We start from the raw sequence: 6,000 nt of genomic DNA, 5'->3' as shown, positions 1-6,000 counted from the left end.
GTGACAGGAATGAGAGCAAGATAATGGTCAAAAGCTCTAGGACAAGACCTTGCGTGAACTCCTCGCACAAATGTTCTAAGACTAGAGGTGCGGACCTTCATGCTGCCTGAGCTGGGGGATTCCCATGCTGTTCCTTGGACACAAAGAGGCAGCTGAGAGCCAGGCTCTGAGGGGTGCTCTGTCCTACTTTATGGGATTTGTGGAGTCTACTAAGCCATGAAAAGGTAGTAAAGAATATCAAGCTGAAGGGCCATGAAATAACTTGGTTTTGGTATTTATTGATTATGTTTGTATTCCATATTTCCTTCAGATAAACAGATAAAAATAATAGCTGCTGAGTTCTGGATGCACAAAAATTTCTAACAAACCTAGGATTGGTTATGACCACCCAAAAGGAAAATTCAAACATTTTTCATGAAAACCATCAAGTGCTTCAGAGAAAAAATGTTAATGTTGTGGGAAAATGTTTATTTTACGAATAAGTAAAGCATCAGTTGGCAAATGTGACTTCATTTGCTAAACTTTAAGTGACATCTTTAAAACCTCCTCTGTTTTTATTCAAAGAAAAGAGGACCACTAGGCAGGAGAAAGCCGCAGAAAGACAGGCAGAACTCGACTTTCTGTCATGACAGCTTTCTAGGCAGGTGGTGTGCTACCTGGTCTGCAGTGACACCGTTTCATTATGAAGCCACACGAGGAAGTAAGTAATAGCAAGCAATAGCTTCCAATGCCACAAACAGCTCGGAGTCCTAGAAGGCCCATGGGGAAACCTAGCATCCCAGAAAGTACAATAGGGGGAGCTCTTCTGTTACCAAGGCACCTGCTGCTCCCAGTGATGTGTGGGACTCCATCCTTGCTTCTCCTGAGGCAGTGAACTCAGGCTTTGGCGCCCTTCCTGTGTCTGTTCAAACCCAGGTTCTGGCCTCTATGACATCAGGAAAAAGATATGAGTGGGTGCTCTCATCCCGTGCAATATAGCACATCATACCTATCTGGCAGCATTCTTCCAGGAGACTCCCCTGTGGGCCACTGGGAAAATCGGACAGCTTCTTTGCATGGACATCAGTTCTTGGGTGATTTAGCCACATGATGGACAGTATGCCAGCCTATAGGTAAGGAGCCACTGTGGCTGCCTTTCTTAGGGGGCAGTGAACAAGGCAAGGACAGAGAATCATGGCTGCCAGACCTAGAAGTCTAGCCAAGAAATGAACTGAGTTAACCAAGCAATACAGCACTACTATAAACATATAACATGGTAATATAACATACTAATATATAATACAAGCATATTTACATACCATATATCAATGTCATTATATAATAATGTAATAATAAAGGAACTTAGCTAACTAAGCAATATGAAATGAAGCATAAGTTTAAAAAGAAACAGAATACTTACTTGTTCAGTGTTCCACAGTGATCAACTTCTGTTTAGATTATGGTTAACTATATTAGTCCGTTTTTTGTGATTATGATGAAACTCCTGAGAGACGCTGACTTTATAAGGAGAAGTATTTGCTTGGCTCATGGTTCTGGAGGTTCACAGTCCAAGATCAGGTGGCCCCACTGGCTGGGCATCTGGTGATGAGGTCTTGCTAGCAGAATCCTGAGGCAGTACAAAGCACTACATAGCAAGAAGGAGCATGTCTCTCTCTGTCTTCCCTTTCAAAGCCAACAGGATTTGATGGTGGGCTCCATCCTGTTGAACTAACACAATTTAATCACATCCCAAATGTCTACCTGTAAATCCATAATTAGATTAAGTTTCCACTCTTAACACCATTAACACAAGGCTTTGGAGACCACCCCCTCCTTTTTTTTTAGATTTATTTACTTGAAAAGCAGAGAGAGAGTACGAGAGATTCAGAGAGAGAGGGAGAAAAGGAGAGAGAAAAAGATTTCCATCCACTGGTACATTCCCAAATCGGCCAGGCTGAAGCCAGAAGCCTGGAACTCATTTTCCAAATCAGCCAGGCTGAAGCCAGGAGCCTGGAACTCCCACATGGTGGCAGGAGCCCAGGCACTTGGGTTGTCTTGCATTGCTTTTCCAGGTACAACAGCAGGGAGCTGGATAGGAAGTGGAGCAGCCAGGACTCAAACTGGTGCTGATATAGATGTGGCCATCACAGCCACTGGCTTAACCTGCTGCACCATGATGAAAGCCCTGAGACCAATCCTTTAATGCATGGGCTTTTAGGGGCCATTCAACATCCAGTCAACCTATAGCATCAATACATTTCATAATTCATTCTAAGAGAAAAGCTATTGTCTCTGTATAGAGTCTACTTATTGGTAACAAATCTTATGTGTGACATCATTGACTTTTTTTTTTCTTCTTTCTTTATGTACAAAATTTTCATTCTAAAAAGAGAAGTTAGTAAATATTATAGGATTATAGTAAATATTATAAGATTTGTTATGATTGCCCAGTAGTAAAAATTTATGAATTTTTTTTTCATGAAATGGTCAAGCATCAAAATATGAGATACACCCAGCATCAGCAATTATCAATGTTTTGCCAGTCACATTTTATCTATCCCTTTCCTGTTTTTGCTACAGTATGGAAGTGAAAAATCTCACGTAGAGAAAGGGCATTAACAGCTTACGAAGTCCAGACACATTTCTCTAGTGTACAAATGTTCTTTGCAGTACTCTTTGCTTTACCTAATTCGGCTGGCGATCATGGAAATACATAAATTTTGTGATGGTCTCAACTAGAATAATCTGTCCTACTGCCCCCAAACAAGGAATTGGTATATCAAATCACAGGCCTCTGAGGATTCTACAGATCTGCTTCTGCTTATGAACTCTCTGCAAATGTATGTAAATATGGGGCCGGCGTTGTGGTGCAGTGGGTTAATGCCTTAGCCTGAAGCACCAGCATCCCATATGGGCGCCAGTTCTAGTCCCAGCTGCTCCTCTTCCGATCCAGCTCTCTGCTGTGGCCTGGGAAAGCAGTAGAAGATGGCTCAAATCCTTGGGCTCCTGTACCCACGTGGGAGACCCAGAAGAAGCTTCTGGTTTCTGGCTTCAGACTGGCGCAGTTCCAGCCGTTGCGGCCAATTGGGGAGTGAACCATTGGATGGAAGATCTCTCTCTCTCTCTGCCTCTCCTCTCTCTGTGTAACTCTGACTTTCAAATAAAAAAATTGTTTATAAAAAAAAGTATGTAAATATTTTTACATTTGTCTACTACAAAGGAGAGCTTCAAAATTTCTATTGCATGTTCATAGAGGCCTACAAACTCAACAGATTAAGAACCGGAGCCAACATTGTGGTGCAGAGACCTCAGCTGCTGCCTGCAACTTCTGTATCCCATTTGAGAGCCGGTTCAAGTCCCAGTTGCTCTGCTTCTAATCCAGCTCCCTGCTAATGCACCTAGGAAAGCAGCAGAAGATGGCCCAAGTACTTGGGTCCCTGCCACCCACATGGGAGACCCAGATGCAGCTCCAGGCTCCTGGCTTTGGCCTGGACCAGTCCCAGCTGTTGTGGTCATTTGTGGAGTGAACCAGCAGATGGAAGATATCTCTCTCATTTTCTCTCAAATCAATAATTCTTTACAAAATATGTAAAGAAAAGATTAAGAACCTGTGCCTCAACCGTATCTGGAAAGCATTCCCCAGCCAATTCTTTTTATCAAAATCCTATACCTGTCATCCCTTCCCTGTAATTGATTTCTCTCATTTTCTGTTTTTTTAAAGATTTATTTTATTTATTTGAAAAGCAGAGTGATAGAGAAAGTGGAACAAAGAGATCTTCTATCTACTGCTTCACTCCTCAGATGGCTGCAACAGTTAGAGCTGATCCAGGCTGAAGCTAGGAGCCTGTAACTCCATTCTGTTCCAGCGCTCCAATATGGGTGCTAGTGTTGTAGGCAGTGACTTAACCCATTGCACCACAACACTGGCCCCTTCCTGCACCATTTAGACCAGGCCACTCTCCTGTTTGTCATACTGAGTAGCTCTCCTCCATCAGATAAATTTTTACAAAACTTAGCTAACTACCTTGTGCCAGATACTATAATAAACTTTTTTAAAAGATGTATTCATTTCAAAGGCACAATGACCGAGAAAGAATGAGAGGGGGAAAGAAGTGAGGAGAGAAAGGGAGGGAGAGGGAGAGAGATCTTCAATCCGAAGGTTCATTTCCCAAATGCCAGCAACAGCTGATGCTGGGCCAGACTGAAATCAGGAACCAGGAACTCCTTCCATGTGGAATGCTGGGACTCAAGGACCATTAGCCATTATCTGCTTCCTTCCCCGGGGGTATTAGCAGGAAACTGGAGCAGACCATACAGTAGTCAGGACTTGAACCAGGTACTCCAAGGTGTCCCAAGCCGCAGCTTAACCCACGGCACCACAATACCCACCCCATGCCCCATTTATTTAGGTGTGACTTGTCATCCTGCCTGGTTAGAAGGACCATCGCAGTATCTAATACTCAGCCTGTGTCCAAGGACTTCTGCAGTTGTAGCTCCATTGAATGGAGACAAAAATAGCCAGCAGCATTTCTGTGGGCTGGCATTCAGCTGGAGGATATGTAAATCCAGGCTTAGGTGTATTTTTTTTAAATGGGAAAAAAGACATTTACAGAAAAGGAAGTATCGATTTGATTGTTCTGGGCATGGTGACAAAGAGCCCCAAGCAAATGATCCTCTATGTTATGGCCATACCCCACCCCACTGTGATACACTGTGACCCCACAACACTATCCCAGAGTCAGAAACTGCATATGTTGACTTCACCTGCCCCCTTTGTAACACCTCAGTATACAAGCGCCCATGTGAGAAAACGCAAGGTATTTCAAAAAGGTAGTGGAAATGTCTATTGTGAAAAATCCTAACTGTGGATTTCAAAGTTCGGGCACCAACCTGAACTTACCTTTTAATTTCATTTTCTATTAACTTTTTGGCTTCCATGGAGTAGCGAGGTGCTAACAAATGACTGGAAAAACAGCCCAACATGAACTCATCTCCAGCACAGCAGTACTAAACTTGCTAATTTGTAAAGATTGGGCATGTGTATATTTTTTTTTTAAAAAAAAATGCATTTATCTGAGGGATAGAGAGGGAGAGAGACAGATTGACAGCGCGAGCTCCTGCGGGCAGGTTTGCTCTTTCCAACGCCAGGAACTCAACACGTGGGTGGCAGGGACCCAATTACTTGCATCCATCACCTGCTCCTTCCCAGGGTGCACTTTGGCAGGAAGCTGAGATCAGGAGCCTGAGCCAGAAATGGAACCCAGGCACTGGGACATAGGGCACAGGCGTGCTAACCGAGGTCTTTATGGCTAGACCATGCAGAACACACATTTTAAATAAATACCTCGGTCCCCTGATGGTAACTGAGTTGTTTAATAACACGGATTGAAAATCATTACACATCATTCTACATGGAAGTAGTTAATGCGATTATGACAGAGCAATGGGAGGGCAGTTTTGGACACAAACTTATAAATTCCGTCCCTCGGTCGGCTAGAGGCTGCTTGCAGGGCGTTGGTTTTGCAGAACTTCAGACATCGAGGAAGCTGTTCTGTGCAAAACCCTGCAGCGTCTAAGCAGGGTTCCCTTGAACTTACACCTCGCAGCAGCCATCCCAGGTGCGTGCCCCCGGGACATCCGCGTTGAGGCAGGTGGTGAAAGGAGCAAATGAGACAAGACGCGCTCAGCGTCACGTTGCTGCCTTCCTAGGGACTGCGTTGCTGCCCTCTGGGCCGACCAGGTGTACCCGCCTCCTCCCACGCACGACGGGCCTCGCCGGCAGAGGCCGCGGGGAACAGGCAGCAAGGTCACCCCGGTCTCCACGCCGGGCGGCGAGCTCCCCTGCCCAGGCACGTTTGGGCGGGGCGTCCGCGAGGGACCCGGCAGGGAGGCGACGCTCTGCGGCCGGCCGGCGCCGCGGGCCTCGGTTCCCGGACAGCCAGGAGCCCGAGCGCCGCCTCCGGAGAGGTGAGGGCGGCCCAGCGAGGCGGGGATGGCGACGGCGGCGGCGGGGAACGCGGG

At 45.7% G+C, this 6,000-nt stretch overlaps 1 protein-coding gene across 6 annotated transcripts in view; it reads left to right on the top strand.

Moving 5' to 3' along the window:
• The first annotated feature begins 5,477 nt into the window (after nucleotides 1-5,477).
• Nucleotides 5,478-6,000, top strand: part of TRMT9B (tRNA methyltransferase 9B (putative)) — a 58,113-nt gene continuing 57,590 nt past the window's right edge. For 3 of the 6 annotated variants that reach the window (XM_070068506.1, XM_070068509.1, XM_070068504.1), the window contains exon 1: nucleotides 5,478-5,597. The gene's annotated coding sequence lies outside the window, so the exon portion shown is untranslated. Of the gene's footprint in view, nucleotides 5,598-5,808; nucleotides 5,947-6,000 lie in introns of those variants that run through there. The other 3 variants (XM_070068503.1, XM_070068507.1, XM_070068502.1) reach the window with 2 other exon arrangements.

The sequence above is a fragment of the Oryctolagus cuniculus genome, chromosome 2, assembly GCF_964237555.1.
Source record: "Oryctolagus cuniculus chromosome 2, mOryCun1.1, whole genome shotgun sequence".
NCBI lineage: Eukaryota > Metazoa > Chordata > Mammalia > Lagomorpha > Leporidae > Oryctolagus > Oryctolagus cuniculus.
Note: the sequence above shows the minus strand (reverse complement) of the source record. Positions and strands in the feature narration are given on the sequence as shown.